Source organism: Carassius carassius, chromosome 30 (assembly GCF_963082965.1).
Source record: "Carassius carassius chromosome 30, fCarCar2.1, whole genome shotgun sequence".
NCBI classification, from domain to species: Eukaryota; Metazoa; Chordata; class Actinopteri; order Cypriniformes; family Cyprinidae; genus Carassius; species Carassius carassius.
Genome location: NC_081784.1, coordinates 18297992 through 18317996, shown reverse-complemented (window position 1 = coordinate 18317996; position 20005 = coordinate 18297992). Strand labels below are relative to the sequence as shown.

Here is a 20005-nt window from a genome sequence, read left to right as displayed (position 1 = left end):
TTTGTACTTTGAAATGTTCTGTTTAAATACATTTTAAAATCTTATTTTTGCGTCAGTGTCAGTCACATATCAGTGTCACATGATCCTTCAGAAATTATTCTGATATGCTGATTTGGTGCACAATACACATTTCTTATTATTATCTGAAACACATTAGTGCTGCTTTGTATTCATCAGAGAATCCTGAAAAAATATAAAGTTCAAAAGAACAGTATTTATTTGAAACAAAAATTAACATTATACATTTATTTACCGTCAAACATCAATTTGAAGTGTCCTTGCTATGTAAAAGTATTATTTTCTATTTGTATTATTGTAAAAAAACTGAATAAATAATGGACCACTCTCACATTTAAAGGAAATTTTTCATATTGTTTGTCCTTACAGTGCAGCTGAGTCGGCAGCTGGAATAATTCCATGAATATAATGCAGCTAGGTTGATGTGTTCAGTGAGCAGCGCTGTAGAGCACGTCTGAAGAGGAAAAGCTCAACTAATCCTGGGATTAAAAGGCTACAGTTTGTGTGGGCTAGATTAAGAGAGTGGGATCTGTTTTTAACCTTCTAAAAAGTGGACACTGCAAAGAGCACAGAGAGGCTGGTAATCCAGGATGTTTGAGCAGGCTAATTTCTGCAGCAGAATAAAGTGCAGCGGCCAGTTCTGTCGGCTGCAGGGTGGGGGCTGGGATTAGCATCAAGCAGGGGCTTCGGAGAAGCTTTAATGTGTGCTGTACTGTCTGCACATCGACCTTAGGTTTAATGCCCGGCTGCTCCATGTTGGATGCAGAACTTGTTTAGGGATGTAGTATGATGGAAATTTCTCCACCGTACAAGAGCCAGTTTTCAGTTTTTGCTGCTGTGGGTGTAAATATAATTACATTTAACATGCGCCCCCTCAATGCAACACAGCAGAGCATTAGTTATAGATTAGCACAGCCCAGTCCTGACCTTATTTCTGTCATAGCAAAATTTGACCCTGTCACTCATGGGTGTTGATGATAATTTGATCTGAGGTGTGGTGGTCTGTAGATCCAGCCTAAGGTGCAAGTAATTAGGCCAAAGGGAACAGGATTTAATAGCTGGCAACCAGATAAAAGAGGGTTAAGCATGGGGCATGCTTCAATTTTTCACTTGCATAGTCACGCAGTTTAGCACTTAAAGGTATACTGTAGTTCACCCAAAAACAGATTCTGTCATCATTTACACACTCTCATGTCATTCCAAATATATTTTGAGAAACTGTTTTTTTTTCTCTCTGCGCAGTGAAAGTCAGAGGTCACTAAAACTGTGTGGTTCCCAAGCAAATCACACAGGTTTGGATGACATGAAGGTGAGTAAATAATGACAGAAATTTATTTGTTAGGTGAACTAATTTAAAAGTAAGTGTATTTTTTGACCCCCTCTAGTGTTGTCAAAAGACCTGGTACTTCGGTACCAAGTCGGTACTAAAAAAAAAAAAATATGTCACGGTACCAGGTTTCTTTAAGTACTGGTGGTAATGAGTACCCGGTCAACCCGGTTCTTGACACATACAGCGCTATGATTTCCGCGAAGCAGAAAACGTGGACGGAATCTCAAAATCCAGTCATGAAAATGAAACTTACATTTTAATATGGACAGTCACGGAATTTGTCAAAGTTAGCATAAAAAATCAAATCAAATCTCCATATGGACCAGTATCTGTAAATGTTAAGCCGCAAAAGTTGGTTGAAATATGAATCCTGCATGTTCTGCGCGTCCGTGTGAATGAATGAATGGCAGAGACGTGCGGGTTTGTTTACTACATAGACTGAAGCGCGTGACGCTTGCATTAATTTCAGCATCTGCCATCTCAATGAGGACATAAATACAGTACATAAACAACATCACCAGCATTTTACCATTTCATTTGAGTAAAACCAGTGGCAGTTTAAAGGTATTCATGGCAACCCGTCAAAATGAGTTAATTTTTACATAAAGGCATTGTGCTAGAAATATTACTATTATTTAGTAAAATGTATGTGATACTGCTACTACTGTTGTAATACAGCGAATAATAGCGAATCCCCTTTATTTACCAAAAAAATAAAATGTTTAAATTTCATTAATTAAAAGACAAATTAAATTTGTGTAAAACTTTTTTACTGTTTTTCATAATTATATTACTTGTAGAAAAACTTTAAACACAATTTTAAACACAATATTTTGCATATTTTGTGTTTTGTTTTGGTACCAAAATTGGTACCGAGAACCGTGGATTTTCACTGGTATCGTACCGAATACTGAAATTTTGGTACCGTGACAACACTAGACCCCTCCATATATTTATACAAGCTTTGTGTATTTATATATACACACTACATGCATTAAGTGGTCACATTAGCCAACAGTGTAGTAATGTATTACAGCTCTCATAGAAGTCACTTTCAAACCAAGCAGCTTTCTATTGGTCAGATCTGGGTGGGGAAATATTTTAATCTCATATGAAATTCCTAGTCGCGTGGATTTCACACATGATAATTTACTGAAGAACGATAAATGTGACCACATCTTTATCGTCTGAAAAATGATGAGATTTGCTAAAGATAACTTTGAACAGTTTTATTTATTTTTTATTATGGTTTTTAAAGAACTTTAAGTGAGCATGAGATGACTCAAATAGCATCTAAATGTAAAAATACGAGAAATAAGCCTGAATAAATTAAATATGCAGTATCAATGAGAATTCCTCTTAAGAGCATGTGAACCAGATATACCAACCAGCCGAACCAACCGAAAGTATACCGAACCGAAAGTATACCAACCAGATTTTTCAGATCTCTCGCTTTGTCCCAGCTATCTGTCTTCCTCTGCTTCCCATCTTTCACTACCTGTCACTCACCGAATACCTTTCTTTTCTTGTCAGGACATTCTGATTAGACCAGTACAGTAGCGGTGGTCACTATGACACTCTCACATAGTAACATTCATTACCTGACCCTGCCCTCCCTCTCTACCATTCATTTCTCTTCCTTTTCTACTGTAGATGTTAGGCAGCATTTCATTTCTGCATTGAAGTGTCTCTTCGGTGGGTCTCGGTGACTGTGCTATTTTCAGTGACAGAATTGCTCTGCCAGAAGCTTTTCAGATGGGTGTATCCATATCTATAATCTTGTTCCTAGTCTTTTATTGCATTTTTAGTATATTACAAGATAATACTATGACCAAATTGATTGTCTTATGTTAAAAGTGCTCTGCTTTACTCATTCACTTGCTTATGTGGCTTAGTGAGGCAGCAAATTACTCTTGTATGAGCGGAATTCACTCAATCTTTACTGATGCTTAGCTAGAAATGATTGCGACTCAAATTGCACAGTTCAGTTTTACAAGCAGACGAGCAGAGAATGAAAACCCTTAGATTCGCACTTTCTGGCTTAGTTTGTATGTTTGCATTTAGAGGTGCTTGTAGGCTGGTCAAATTGAGTCTAGTGTGCCTTATATTGTAGCAACTTAATTTACAGTAAATGCTTTGCATAATAGGCTTTGCTCTCCACTTATATTAGGTCTTAATTTTTTTCCTTAACCTAGTAGTGTGGCTTGTTTATTGTATGTTTGAATAAATCTGCCATTTAAAACACTTTTTTTTGTGCAGCCACTGCTGAAATGTTTATATTTTAACGCTGAATTGGAGAAGAAACATGGTTATAATCATTAAAAAGGTGATATAACCTGCCTTATGAGCAATTTACAACTTAAAGTAAACATGAAGTTCTCTCTATTGTTTAGCATTTGTTGACAAATTGACATGCACTATACCTGAGATATATATACACCCACCAACCATGGAATTACTATTGTTAAACGTCAGTGTACCACTTTATGGGCACAGTGTAGCAGTCTATAAAGCTCAGTTTTATCTTCTAATGCACCCATTCAAGTTAGAACTAGTGTTATAAAGAGGAGTGGAATACAGAAATCCCTGAACAATTCTCTCCTTGAATCGCTTGCCAATTAAGTAGTTGTTAGTTTGGCTTCTAGTTATGAGTAGAGATGGGAAAGAGGAATAGTTGAATCTGCCCTAACCATGTAAATGACGGTTAGCATGGCTTTCAGGAGGGATAAATGCTTGCCATATGGTCTGCTGGCCGTGTCCAAGTTTTCAAATTAGTGGCTCTCATCCCCCTCATTACTGTTGTTCCTAACTGAGGAGGGGGTCGTCTGCTGCACGGGTGAGGTGGAAGCTGACGTTCCCTTGTCCAATGACTAGTCTGTTCCCTTGGAGTGTGAACTATAAACACGCGACCATAAATTAGCAGATAAGCTGTGCTGGCACTAACTCACACTGAAAGCTCCTGAGAGTCTGGCTGGCCGCTTCTGGCTTCACTGGGCTATTACTTAAGGTTAGGTGAAAATGGAATCTTTTTTGTTGGAAATTTTTTAAATATTGATTGCATATACACTCACCTAAAGGATTATTAGGAACACCATACTAATACTGTGTTTGACCCCGTTTCGCCTTCAGAACTGCCTTAATTCTATGTGGCATTGATTCAACAAGGTGCTGAAAGCATTCTTTAGAAATGTTGGCCCATATTGATAGGATGGCATCTTGCAGTTGATGGAGATTTGTGGGATGCACATCCAGGGCACGAAGCTCCCGTTCCACCACATCCCAAAGATGCTCTATTGGGTTGAGATCTGGTGACTGTGGGGGCCATTTTAGTACAGTGAACTCATTGTCATGTTCAAGAAACCAATTTGAAATGATTCGAGCTTTGTGACATGGTGCATTATCCTGCTGGAAGTAGCCATCAGAGGATGGGTACATGGTGGTCATAAAGGGATGGACATGGTCAGAAACAATGCCTAGGTAGGCCGTGGCATTTAAACGATGCCCAATTGGCACTAAGGGGCCTAAAGTGTGCCAAGAAAACATCCCCCACACCATTACATAACCGCCACCAGCCTGCACAGTGGTAACAAGGCATGATGGATCCATGTTCTCATTCTGTTTATGCCAAATTCTGAGCGTTCAAAGTATGGAGTGATGACAATGGACGTATTGTTTCTGACAGACACTGTACGTGGTAGACCAATCAAAACAGACTGGGCCATCTGACCAATCAGAGCAGAGTAGGCTCATGGAAAGGAGAGCTTTAGAGAGACTAAATATCAGAACTTCTTCAAACGATTCGTTGGAAAATTAGGTGATATTGAATGCATATTGTAGGAGACTCCCAAAAAATATTAATGACATTAAAAATTTCATAATGGGGCACTTTAAGATAAATGCAGATGCGTCTGATTGGTATATTCAGGCTGAACAGTAAATTGTACTTTGTGCTACATTTACAACTGTACATCGTAAAATGAAGCACTGATTGTACGGTATAGTCAGAGAGATTAAATAGTTTATAAAAAAAAGGATTTATATAGTTTTATTTAAAATTAAATTAGCCTGGCTTGTGATCTGTACCACATACAGTTTGTGAACAAAACCCACAGCCTTCCCTGGACCCCTCCAGACTGCAAAACATCCAGATTACATCAGATTATTTGCAGAAAGAGGATTAAAAAAATAAAAAAAGCATTAATGATACATAGTAAAGAAGATCATACCATGAGTCTCATTAATGTACAGTAAATATCACAATCTGATGATTGGATTATGAGCAAAAACAGCTTTTGAATCAGCGAGTGTCTTGCATGATTTCCTCTGAGGAGACGCATGCTTTATCATCATCATCATCGTGATGCAGGCTGTGGTCTATCCAGCAGGGAACAACAGGCCAATACTGCATCGGGGTGGATGCAGGCTTCTGTGCAATGCAGCTGTGTTTCAGTGAACTCAGCCTTGGGTCAAACACCTCCACTCTTCACTCTCTTGCCACATCCATCAACGTCTTAACACGCCCCCTGCACAGCATGCTGGGAACATGCCACTCCTGAGCCCCGACGAGAAGAGAAGCAGGAAATGTGACATTGTAAAAGACTAGGGATTCACATTTGAATTAGCCTCCGAAGATGTTACAGACTCCCCTCATCCCCTCCAGTTCGGGTTGTTTCAGTTACGTTAACACTATCTCCCTTGAGCGCTTTTAAGCATTGTGGGTACGTCTCTTTCGTTTACACTCATTAATAGCCTATCTCTCACACTCAGAACCTTTCTGAGAATCTCTGCCCAGCTGTGCAACAATCCCACACTTTGCAACACACACCAGAACTGACAGAAGGTGTGCGTGTGTGTGTGTGTGTGTGTGTGTGTGAGGACGTTTAGGGCACATGTGTTTGAGCAGAGGGGCTCTTGCACAGCTGTATTGTGGGAGACAAACAAAGAGTTATTATTGTGTCTCTGTGGTGAGATGGTGTTATGAAGGGTGAGACAGGGATTTTGTGTGTGTGTGTGTGTGTATGTTTGTCGGGGATGCTTCAGATTGGGTGATGAGCAACCGCTGCTGTTGGAACTGAATATCGACTTGCCATCTGCCATCAAGAGAAGTGTGTGTATGCATGCGCTCCCTGTAGCCGAGTATTGAGTAGTCTGTGTCGCGGAGAGATGAGGTGGGAGGGAAGAAATGAATGAGAAAGAGAAAGACGCATAAACATGCAGATGTCGCATGGCATAATGACTGGAACTCCAGACTTCATCTCGGGCCGTTGTTTGCATGACTAGTGTGGGAGGAGACTGGGAGATTTGGTGTGTGTGATACCAGAGTCGTGTTTGCATGGTACACATCACCTCAATGTATTTAAGAATTACATGGATGCTTGTTATTGTATAGATGTTTTGTTTGTTTTGACTGAGACATTTGCGTCAGAATTTTCTTTTGGAAAACTGGATTTTGTTGTTTTTGGCATTGTAGTAGGGGAGAGTGGGATAAGCTTTGTCGTCCTTTTAATTGAGCAAATTATAAATAATTTTATTGAATCATATGATTGATATGATTTAGAAAAGCCCATCATATGCAGCTATCTGTGGTTGAGAGATTCACATAAGGAAATGCTCAAATTTAATGCTAAAACTGTCCAAGTAAATTTTATATGCCAAGTGAAATATTTAAATAAATATATTAATTGCTTGCCCTAATTAAATTTATTTCATATAAATTTGTAAATTAAGAATTATTCCCAAAATAGTAGCTGTTGGTTCAAGTGTGTCAGATGTTTTGTAGTAAGCTGTGCCAGTGGCTCTACTAATGGTGATATTAAGCTCTGCTTCCAATTGCAAGTAAATACTATTGCAGGTTACTGTAATTATTATTAATTTAATATTAATGTTGTTATTATAATTTATTACAGTTTTAAAATATTCTGGTTCATAAAATGCAAATAATGTGCAACAAAATATTTTGCAGTAGTATTGTGCATTAGTAAAATTCTATGATTTTTTTCTCATTTGTGTTCAATTTTATTTGAAATGTGGATCATCCACATTCTTGAATGATTCTTCTACACAGCTTAGCTCTATTGTGGGGCAAGCCACTGGACTGTTTTTAAGAAGTCATATTTGTGTTGCTGTATGTTATAGATGTATCTAATTTCAGCTAATAGCAGACATCCTTAAATATAATTATGAATAATAGTTTGATTACTGTCCCATTTCTGCACAGCATTCATCCCCCCCGACACCAACTACAGCGAACCTTTCAGATGAACACAGATGTACACACACACACACACACACTTTTCTTCTGATCGTGGGCTCAGGGTCAGACGAGGGGTCTCACGCTTGTGCGTTCTTCCCAAACTGTGCTTATAAAGGCAGATGAAGATACACCAACAGCCTAACTTATTTATCAAAAGCCGTAAGATTGATCACAGGTTTCGTAATTGATGACTCAGGTTTCTTTTCTTTGAGTTTGTCTGCACATTCAATTTCCTCAGAATACCCTACAGCAGACAGAAGGAACATAAAAGAGGCATCTGTAACTTTGCATTTTCATTACGTGCCAGCCAGCTGAATGGCTGAACATGTATTTCTTGTAGCATTATTTATAATTGTTTGTGTTCTAAAACAGGATTGTTTTGACGGCGTCGAGCACATTATTCAGTACTGCTGTTTTTCCAGGCTTTAGTCGACCAGCTTGCCAGCTGCAATTAAGTGAAAGTCATTGACGTAGGAGTCTACGCCAAAAGGATTTTATGCAGCTACAATTGTACAGATCATTGTATTTCATATTACCATTTCAGTGACATTTTGGAGACCAAAAAAAAAGCAATATTGAGGTTCATGTTTTCACCCTGTTCAATATATGTAAATGAAATCCTTTTCACAAGGATAATGTCGTGACAAACGAAGTCATATGTTGCAACCAACAAGCAGAAATATGCAAAAATACATAAATAATCATAAAAACTAAAGTTTATAGACCCTGCAGACCCTTATGGCTGTGTGTCAAGGTGCCCAAAATTGTTAAATAATTTGAAAAAATTATTGATTTATTTTTATATTTTACAGTTTTATTACAAAGTTAGATTATTATTATGAATTATTCTTAATATTATTATTACAATTATTCTTAAAATAAATTGTTAATAATAATTATAACTTATACAAAAATAATATGTTGTAATATTTGTCAAGATGTAATGTACATATGAATTTTAAAGATTAATTTTTATTAATATTACTTAATAATATTAAATGTTATTATATTATATTATATTACATTTACATTTTTATATTGAATGCATTTCTTATTAATTAATAATGTTACATTTTATATTAATTTTGAATAATTTTATTTATCATTTATTTATCTATTTTAATGTTTCTTTATGGGCCAAATGTCTAATGTTTTTACTTATAATCTTCAAATATTAGCCAGTAAATCTTCTTTCTGTAGTTACTGGTACTATGATGTACTTTATTAACAGGTCTCCATTCAGCACTTGCAACTGATGGAAAGTCAAACACGTCAAGAACAGCAGCTCAGAGTAAAACAGCAGTTTGTGAACTCAAGTGTCCTATCTGTCCAGCCTCCATTGAGCATTTTAATGGGTCTGTTCTGAATGAAAGCTGCTGGTTGTGTTTGTCCTAGACTGAAGTGTTGGGATGTGTTTGGCGTGGTGTGTGTGTGTGGCAATGTCTGGTGGGTTGAGTGGGGGAGTGGTGAGGGTGGGATGGTCAAGTTCAGGCAGAATTACATGGATATAGTTGTTTACTTTAGCTGTGGTGCGTGTCTCTGGGGAAGATGGGAGGTGTTGTTGGTTACTGGAAGAATAGAGATGCTACACAAAGATGTGAGTGTGTGTGTGGGAGCAGAGGCTGGGACCGGGGCTGGTCAGACAATAGGGCTGAGGGGTTCTTGTATTGTCCCTCATTGCCAGCTGTCTCCCAGCGCAGCGGCCTGTTCTGGTGGATGCGCTGCTGAATAAATAATAGCAGAAACCCCTGCCACTCAGCTGTAATGGCCATTCAGAGGCCGGGGTCGGGGAGTGCACACTCAGAGGCCTTTGCACCTGTTCACAACTGGCCTGATGGTGCGACTCGCTGCAGCCTCTAAGACCTGAGCTGTTGTTCCTGTCTGCTTGTGTGTGGCCCCTGTGTTAGGGCCCTTTATTCCCCTCTGACTGAGACCCTTTTAATGAAGTCGCCTCCATGTCACTTGAATATACACTACTGGAGATAATTTGATTGTAAGAAATTAATACTTTTATTACATTTTATTTGATCAGTAAAGTAAATTAAATAAATCTCAAAAAAATTCAAATAAATCTCTCAAGTAAAGCTCTTCTTTTGAACTTAATATTTATCAAAGATATATATATATATAAAATTAGGGCTGTCAGTCGATTAAAATGTTTAATCTTATTAATAACACAATGTGACAATTTATTAATCTTCACGAAATATCATTTTAAAACATTATTGTGAACTATCCCTTTAATTACTTGTTTATTAATATGGATTTTTATATATTTTAAGATTTTTTATTATTACGTAAATATTAAATTATATTTTAATGAAATTAGACTCCAAACTAAGAAAGTAAAACTGGCAGTAAGTGGCAGTGAATGTCTTAATGAATAAATAATAGAGTCATTCATTCATTTATTCGATTAGATTCGTTCAAATGGCTGATTCATTGAGGAATGACATAAGTGGCTCTCTTTATGAATGGTCCATTGAATCATTGGTTCACAGAATCATTTAAAATGTGTTGCTTGGAGACACACAATAGTTCTGCTGTGGCTTTAATAGGTAATATTTGCTTTGGCAAAACTGAGCAAAAAACAGACAATGCTGTGTTTAAAATACATCAATATTAAGTTCCTATTTATGGAACTGTTGTATAAAATCAATGTCACATTTGAACTTGTGCTATTTTTTTATTTGTTTTTGTATATGAATAGATCCCATTTTAAATTATAAAAAAAATGTAAACAGGTATTTTAAATTGTAATAATATATACACTCTCTAAATTCAGCCTTGATGAAATTAAGAGACTTCTTTCCAAATGTGTAAAGACTAATGTGACACTGAAGATCACTTGCTCTCAGCATACACAATATACTTTAAATCCCTCATGAGATTGGAATTGAATATATTTGAGGTTATTTTATTATCAAGCAAACCTGAATGCCACTATTATTATTATTTTCTGTAGTAACTGACAGCATGCCACAGTCAATAGAGAGATTAACTTGTATTTAACCCATACTTCATTATCAGCCTTGATGTAGTTCAGTCCAAAGGACAAAACTAGCTGCCAGTTTTGATTTATGATGCTTGCAATGTTGACTGTGTGTTTTGAATACGAACTACATTTCAAATGCTCCCTGAGTTTTAGATATTTGGAGCCTGTATGTATTATGCATGCTTCAGAGGCTACGGTAACATGTAAGTCACCCTCCGAAACTGTCCTGACTCCATTAATTAATTATGCCTATGATGACAGTCCCATCATGATGTTTGTGAGTTTTTAGGAAACTTGTTGATATTTGGTATGGGTTGTTTTATGAATGGAAATGACCATTAAAATGGGACCAGTAAAAATAGAAAGAAAGCTCCTCATGCCTTTGATCTTGTCTCGGCTTCAAAGGGTTGACAGAGAGCAGCGTTACTCTCACTGGAGAGTCCTGTAATCCATAGCACACACACACACACACACACACACACAGACAGATGTATTGTCAGTGTGGCCCCTCACAATGGCACAGTGTAAAATAATCCAGCCTGCTCCTGGGTGTCACGCCTTTCACTAAAGATTCTTCCCTGACCTCTGGCTGCTACGGCAACAGTTGGGAATTTCTTCATTGTTGTGCTCGTCTAAATGATTCATGTGTCAGGCTTTTCACAGCAAACCTCTGTTTGGTGTGACCTGCTATGGTTACCTTCACTCTCACATTATACTGTGTCTAATTGGCGTAAAATGTGCATTAAATTGAATTAAAACTCCTAATGTGCTGTGATGAACTTTTCATTTGTACATTTGCTTTCATGACATACAAAGGTATGCCTGTCTCTCTTTATTTAATATTCAGTTGACCTTTCGTGTGCAACAAGACTGCAGCTGCTGAGCATGACTGCAGGACTGCACCTTATGCAGCAAATGCTGCAGCCCATTTAACCTGAACAACAGGCAAATTGAATTGCAAAACGGATGGCCTGGTTGGGCTCAATTGCTGATATTTGATTAACCAATCAAAGTTGGTGCCAGTTCTTCCAATAATCTCATTAATTAGCCGTGTTTTATGCAGGAAACACAATCAGAGGTGAATGGCAGGTACATGTGATTCATCTCAGTAGTGACCTTGACACAATACCATTATCATAATAAAGATTTTAAAAATGTTTTTGAAAGAAGTATTTTAAACTTAACAAGACATCATTTATTTGATCAACAATGCCTTAAAAAAAGTAATACAGTGAAATATTATTGCATTTTATAATATTATATTTTAAAATGTCATTTATTCCTGTGATGGTAAAGCTACATTTTCAGCATCATTACTTCAGTCTTCAGTGTCACATGATCCTTCAGAAACCAGTCTAATATACTGATTTGCTGCTCAAGAAACATTCTATAAAATATGAGCATTTCTAATATTATCAATGTTGAAGACAATTGTACTTTGTATTTTTGTGGAAATGCATTTTTACACTTCTTTAGTCAGGATACTTTGATTAATAAAAAGTTCAAAATGGGGGGAAATCTCATTATGAAATGTTTTTCTCTAAAACACATTGGACACAATTAATGGTACCCTTTTTATTCAATACTTTTTGAAACCTCCATTTGCCAAAATAACAGCTCTGAGTCTTCTCCTATGATGCCTGATGAGTTTGGCGAACAGGCAGGAAATTCTTAATTCTTAATTATTAATTATTGTCCTTATGGTGAAATTGGTAAACAGGTATTTTCACTGCTCTAGCTCTTTTCTCAAAGTCACTTTCTAATTTGTGAAGCTCAGTTATCTTTTGCTGCACATCAGAAATATATTCTTTGGTTTTCTCATAGGGATAGATGATTAAGGGAATTTGGCCTTTGTTTTCCCTCCTATTTATATTTCTGTGAAACAGGAAGCCATGGCTGGATTATTTCATGTTCATAATCACCCTAGTTAGTAAATATGAATGGGAATATACTTCATAGATATTTTACTCATAAGAATTTCTAGGTGTACCAGTAATTGTGTCCAACGTGTATTTGAGAAAAACATTTATTTCATAATGAGACTTTCCCCCATTTTCAATTGTTTTATTTTAATTAAATGTAAGATTATTATTATTTTTTTAAAATAAAAGATCAAAAGGATTCCTAATGCAGGTTTATTTTCACATCCTCCTTTGATCATATTTACCAAGGGTACCAACAATTCTGACCACGTGTGTATATGTTACTGTATATGTGTTGTATATGTAATTCAAGTTTATCATTAAAGTTGAAGGGGGTAGTTTTTGTTCCACTAGTCACTAATTTCAATTGCAGTCCGAGAGGTCCAGTTTCATCTCGGAGTCTGTCTGTCCAAGCAATAGAAGTGTTTGAAACTTGTTTGAAAAATCTTCTTTATTGTTGCAGTTTATTTATTTAGTTCAAGTTAATTTGCAGCCGCTGATGTTCAGCTGATTCTCTTCAGATGAAAACAGATCAGAAGATACAGCAGCCCTTGTGGCAGCACTGAGAATGCAGCATGAATGGTCTCTGTGTGTGTTTGTTAGCTGGATGACTACTTTAACATTTCTTTTGCTGTCACTCACTTTACCCCCTCACTCACTCACTGACACACTGGGAGTAAAGCTCAGTTTCTCTCACACTCGTGCTCAACCATCAGACTTTCTGTATCTGTAGTTCAGTGCCATCTAGTGGCTTAAGGTGCTAACAGTGTTGAGTTTACATGATTTCAGCATCCAGATATGAACTTTGGTTTGTTTCCTTCTAATGAATGCTAAATACCGGTTTACTTTTCAGAAGCTGATTTCATTTATTATTTTTTACATTTTTATTTAATTTTATTATAAGTAAAAAATTGTATATATACATAGTAATCTAATCAATTATACATAGTAATCTAATATATGTAGAATCATATTGTTTCCTTCTATTTTACTATGGTGTAAATAACAGCAAGCAATCATATTTCAGTGAAGCAGATTCAGTGTCCTGTGAATGGAAACTCCGTCTGTGCACAGTCTATGTGTTTAATAGAGGGCGAGTTAAACCTTTGACACAGCACCATGTGTTTGCAGTGCTGTCACATATAGATTGCTGATGTTCAAACTATCCTGTTACACATTTGTGTGTGTGTGATTTCCATGGCCTCTCTGTACGGGCCCAGCGCAGCTCTCTGCACCAGCTGGGGGGCTGGAGGAGCACCAGGAGGGCAAGCTGTGTGCAGCTGACGGACTGAAATTTGTGCAGGCCTCATGGGAGCTTGGTCTCCCTGGGCATCCTGGTCTCCCTTCCTCCCCCCTCCCCCACCCCCCAGCCGGCCTGACATCTCTTCTCTGTCGCCGCCCATTATCTGATGCCTCTATCAAGCATGAATCTGTAGCATGCATCTGTACTCACTTAAACAGACAAAACGGCCTTGAGGAAGTTTGGCTGAGGAACATGGCGTTTCATCCCCAGTCTCTATTTTGCATAATGCATGGTAACTAAATAGGTGGTTAATGGTGTCATTTGAGAAGCAAATGAAATTGCAAGAATACATTTTTACCTTGAAGTGATTTCCAAACAAACATATCGGCTCTGCTGGCCTGCCCTCCTTCTGCCACTTGAGCTGCAAGTTGACATGCTCAAACGAACAGAAAAGTTTGTTTACTCGATTAATGAAAGGCCAAAAGTTAATTTAACATTGTAAAATTTGGTGTTTTTAGGGTGCAAAGCTTTTGTTAAGCAGTAGCAATAGCAACATTTTAAGACGTCAATGTTTAATGAATAGTTACATTTATAAAATATTATTATTAATAATAATAATACAGCTTATTAAATGTCCAATTACATGTTTGAAACTTAATAAGAATCAGCATGGTATTGTTCATTAGATTAACTGTTTTCTGCTGACAGTTAATATAAATGTGCGCTCACAGATGTATATTTATCAGCATTTTACATCAGCTTCAGATGCCGCTTTTTCAATTCATTAATTAAAGTGCCTTGTTAATAACTTGTACTTTGAAATCAAAAGAGGTTACGTTTGTGTATTCTGTTTATAAATTCGTTTGGTCAATGGAAACAGAATGGTAATTGTTTTTCACACTCAAAATGTACTGTATGTTGTACAGTATGTAGTTAAGCAGCAGATGTTGGACAGTTGCTGGTCTTTACTCTAAGTGTGATGTATATTACCCAGCTGCTCATGTACTACTTTCGAACTATCATTAGTTCATAAGACCTTAAACCCCAGGTGTTCATAGCCATACTCTGTTACACACTTACTCTTAGAGGTATCATGCAGGGTTTGTCAGGGTTGCTCCTTGTGCACATCCACATATACACTCCTTCCTGCTGCGGTCTAATGACACTAATTCAGGTTAAGTGGATTGGCTTGAGTCAGCCCTGGATTGCATCTAAGTTGTCTGAGAGCCTCGTGTCCAGTCCACGACTGCAGCGCCACTGGCTCACACTATTGCCCTCCCTGAGGAGACACAGAGGACACACACACACTAATGCCAGCAGTGGAAGACATACTTCAACTCTGCTTCAAGCGCTGGCTTTCATTGGAAAATTTCATTTGAATTAATTACATGATCTGCTTATTTAATTGTTAATGCTTAACAGTATCAATGCTTTATTAATAATCATTACTTGCTGAAAAGCCTTTAAATAAGATGTCAAAGACCTTATAATATATTTTATTATTTCATTCACAGTTTGCTGTTTTTCAGCATTTTCCGGTCTCAGAAAAAAAAAGTATAAAACTGTCACTGGGGTGGCATGCCATGCTAAAACCTAAAAAGTATTTTACCCCTAAATGGTACATGTTAGTACCTCAAAAGTACATATTAGTAGCTTTTGAAAGGGTACTGCCCCGGAGACAGTTTTGCACTTTATTTTCAGACAGTGTATGTAAGGTTTATAGATGCTGTATGTCTGCTAATCCACAGTACAGTCCACTCTCTTTATCTGCATTTAAATAGTTTTACATTGATATCACTTCTAACTCTAAGCAAGAAGTGAATTTGCATGTCAACTCAAGTCAATAATATTTTCCTTAGAAATATTCACGGTTGGTGGATGTGGCCATCTTGTCTTTAAGGGGTCACTTTGGAGTCACCGCAGGGTAATGTCCCCTTGTTTACGCTTTCTGTTGGTCGTGTGATGGTGGTGAATCAGGCACCAATCTGTCTTGTTGTGTCTGGCTGTCTTAACAGGTGATATGACCTTCGTCTCTGTAAGGGGATCAGTGTTTAAAGTCTTTGCCGGCAAATCTGGCGAAAAAACAGCAAATCCCCAGTGCGTTGCCAAGTATGGCCATTTTTACTCCACTCCTCCCCAGCTTGGCTAAGCCCTGAAATAGCATTTGACAACTTCACAGCTGTATCGCCTTCCAGTGGAGCTGATTAGCCTGTCTGAGTCTGTCCTGGTGTTGGTCACGTTCGACCACGTACAGTTACATAAAGAAACAGCTGAGTCATTTGAAAGTCACTGACACTGTCCAGATTGGTCTCTGTAAAAGTCTCTCACTTTACTCTACTCATAACTGTTCTGTCTCACCCACAGACTAATGCTGAGACCGGTCTAGGTACAGTACAGTTTACTTTTGGTTCAACACAGAAAATAGCTATTCAGCTGTGGGAATATGTCCCAGAATACGCTTTTATTACAACGAAAAAAATGTTGAAATATTTTTTGTTTTTTTACACGAAGGTCACATTACAGCTGTAAAGCTGTATCTATTGTTTTTGATACTTCTTAAATGTTTTATGTGTATAAAGTTAGGTTTTTTGTCTTTTGTACAGTGTAATTACACAAATAATTCTAATATTAAATTAACATGCACTCACTAAATGACTATGGTTTGGTTTAGGGTTTGTTGCTTGTATTTCTGTTATTGTTAAAGAAACTACATGAGCTCTATTTATTATATCTAATTAATTCCATTATAAAATATTGTATAAATCTGTTTACTATTTATTTATGTATTTTTTATTATTATTTAAATCTAAACAAATACTTGCTATTACTAGTAGGTGTATCTTCAATATTTATTATATGCATTAATGGCTATAAAACTATTTTAGAATTGTATTATCTAATATTATTAATTAATTATATTATTACAAAAATCAATTAAGTTTTATATTTTTATTGTCACAATTGTCACAATACATCATTTGTGAATTGATGGAAATGTTTATGACTTTTTAGAGAAATGTATTCTCCTGTGAGGTGTGTCTACTGTTGGAAATTGTTAGTGGACAAATGAAACTACTGAGTGCAGAAAGTATGTTTTTTTCCTAAAAAAACCCCCACAGGGCTGGAAGTAGCCGTAGTTGAGTCATCAGTCTACCAATTTACTCACTGAAGTCATCATAGCGGTTACTGAATCTGTAGCATAAAAGTGCTGCAGTAATAACCACTAAATCATGGGTCAAGCAAAAAGCAATACTTTCTGACAATAGTTTCTCAGAGCAACTGTTTGTTGCGAGTGCATGTGTGTGAATGAGTCAGAGTGTGAGTGTGTCCATGCTGCGTCCATCTCTGCCAAACTGACAAAGTGACTAGAGCCGCTCTCCTTCGGCAAGCTGCTGCAGTACATGGTGAACAAAACACACCAATCTCCACAAGCGGCCAGCTCTCCCTCCTGCGCATTCTCCATCCGTACCACACCACCTAATGCTGCCCACGTCTCGGACCACGTGCCGTGCCCAGGCTGCGCTGTAGCGGCTGTGGGCGCTCGTGCCCAGGCGAGCTGGTGCCGCTTGGAGTGCCCGGCATGTGCTGGAACGCGACAGCCCGCTGGTCCCAGGGCACCCATCACATGCCCATCTTTAAGCCATCTGCAAAGTAGAGCAGTTCCCGCCAAAGCATTAAATTAAATCCTTGTTTGGGCCGATTAACAAATGGCCTTGTTTTTTTGTGTTCTGTAGGCTTGTTTTTTCCTCCTGTCCTGCTGAAGCTCCATCACGTCGTAGCGAGCGTGGCAGAGGCAGCGAGCCTTCGGAAAGTCTCAGGAGTGGCTTGGATGTTTTGGGGGGAAGTTTGCTCAGGATCGCGTCTGTCTCGAAAGCGGCCGTCCAATTCTCCATCCCACAGCCATCAGGCTGTCACAGACCACAGACAAATGAACAATTAATCTGGGCTTGTAATTGAATGGCACCCGGTATGATATTTTAATTGTTCAATTGGAGCTGTTTGGATCTAAGAACTTAATTGGAATGGGGACTTTGGATGTCCTGTTGCATATTTGCCAGCGATCGCTTCGGTATCACCTGCAAGCTTGTTAGTCAGAGAATTTGTATCGCTGTGCAATTTCTTAGGCGTAATCATTTAAGAATCAACCGTATTGTTCAATCGCTAATCTGAACTCCACATCTAAAGGTGTTCACCACCCTGGTGCTTTGTAATAATAATGCTAACCAGTACGACTGTTCACTTTGACCAAATGCTCTGGAAACTTGATGGTAGAAGCATCGCTGGCGCCTGCCAGACCACCTGTCCGCCTACTGTTTTGGATCTAAAGAAACAAATTTCCCGATTGAGAAGCCAGTAAAACTGGTTTGATGAAACAGTACTGGCTGGGTTCGAGTGACATTTGCTTTTAGTCAAGCAGCCGCTTCTGTTCCACCCCTGGCTCCGTCAGCCGCACAGTGAATGTACTGTACACTGGTTAACAAGACATCATGGCTGATCCAGGATCAGATTAAACTGTTTGCTTTGTGTTTGTCCATAACTGATCCACCAATAACAAGAGTAATGCGTGTGTAAAAAGAAAACCCCCCCGTATTATATTATAGATGGTCGTCATAGCAATCATGCATTAACTAATTTATATGTCAACTCATAGCCCACTTTTATCCTTCTACCCCTTTCCTTTCTTTTTTGAACCTTTTGATTGGAAGGCGGATGCCTCTGTTCAGCTGTTCCCTCCTATCCAGCGATTCCTCTTCCTCATTCAGGCATACCGGCTAAGACCTCCGTCTCCTCAAATTAACATGAGCAGGTGTTTTTCTCTGATGTGTTAATTAGGAGAAGCTGGTGTCATTATGCTTTAAGTGGATGTTACAAATAGAACATGTTGTTTATTTTCTCTTCTGCTGAAAAAAAAGGTGATCAGAGCTGTCACGAGGCTCATGTGTCACTTAGAGAAGATTGTGGCTAATTACCAGGAGTTCAGAATCAGAAAGTACATGACTGAGGATTCTCCTGCGTCTACGCTTGAACGAATACCAGATTGTCTGTCTTAATAAATATGATCAGCAGGAACATATGTAAACAGATGAATCCCGAGGTTAGATTCAGCATATTTTATTGAAAGATTGTGTAGCGTTATGGCTTAAACGATGACAAAAATAGGATGCCTTTGTGTTTGTTTTGCAATCCCTCTATTTATTTTTTTAGAAACTTTTAAAAGATTTTTTAATTAGCTTTTTGCCTTTTTTCCCTCAATTACACTCCTTTTAAGGCAACAACTTAAACTTTGCACCTCGCACAAGTTATTGTATGGCTTCAGAATGCTTATAAATATAGCATACGTGTTGAACTGCTTATTGAACAAAATGATCATCCACTCATCTTGAGTTATAAATTTACTACGTTATGAAATGTCCTTGTTTCTCGTGTTCACCACAAGTTGTGATTGAAAGCAACAGACAAAATGCAATGTATTCGTATTCAGAAATCTTAAAATCAAACTTTTCATTGTTCAATATAGGAAATTGCAAATGAACGTTTGGTTTCAAGTGTGTTTGGTTTCAGCATCCAGCATGCACCACTCAGCAGGCAGATGTTGTGTGCATTATCACTCTTGAAGCCTGTTATTAGACTCTGTGTGCATGCGACTTTGCCCCCTGTGTGGTGATGCTGACACCCTTGTAATCCTGCTGTTTATTATTATATAGCACAGGCTGTTGCACCAGAAGTTTTGCATGATGATATAGCATGACCAGCTGCTCAGCAGATGTTGTTTTTTGCGGCTTTAGCATAGAAAGGTTAAAGGTGTCTCTGCTGCCCCTGTGGGGATTCTCTGACCCCCTCTGTGGTGCATTTCCGCATGCGTTACACTGTAAGCCGACCTGGTGCCACCAGCCCTGGTTTGGGTTGTTCTAACACCTGCCCTCGGATTTAGGCAGATGATGCAGTAGCTGACAGCTGGACTAGCAGTGGTAAACATGTTAACATTTAAATCCTGTGTTTAGTCATTTGCAAAGTCAAAATTAAGTCAATTCAACAGATAAACACCATCTAATCATGTTCATTCTGTGTTTAGGATATTAATCTTGTGAATCCAATGCATGCACCCACGAAACAATGAGCGTTTTTAATAAAACCGGTCGTTAGTTTTACCCTAGTAACATGTAAAAGAAAAAGCGTGAATGGATAGTGTGCATGTGTTTGCACAAGCATTTTAAGGTCATGTGTTTTATTATTTTGCCATTTA

The 20005-nt window shown here is 37.9% G+C and overlaps 1 protein-coding gene across 3 annotated transcripts in view; it reads left to right on the top strand.

Annotated features, from left to right (window-relative positions):
- Positions 1-20005, top strand: part of LOC132110797 (RAC-gamma serine/threonine-protein kinase) — an 87644-nt gene that overhangs the window by 43946 nt on the left and 23693 nt on the right. The window lies entirely within an intron of this gene.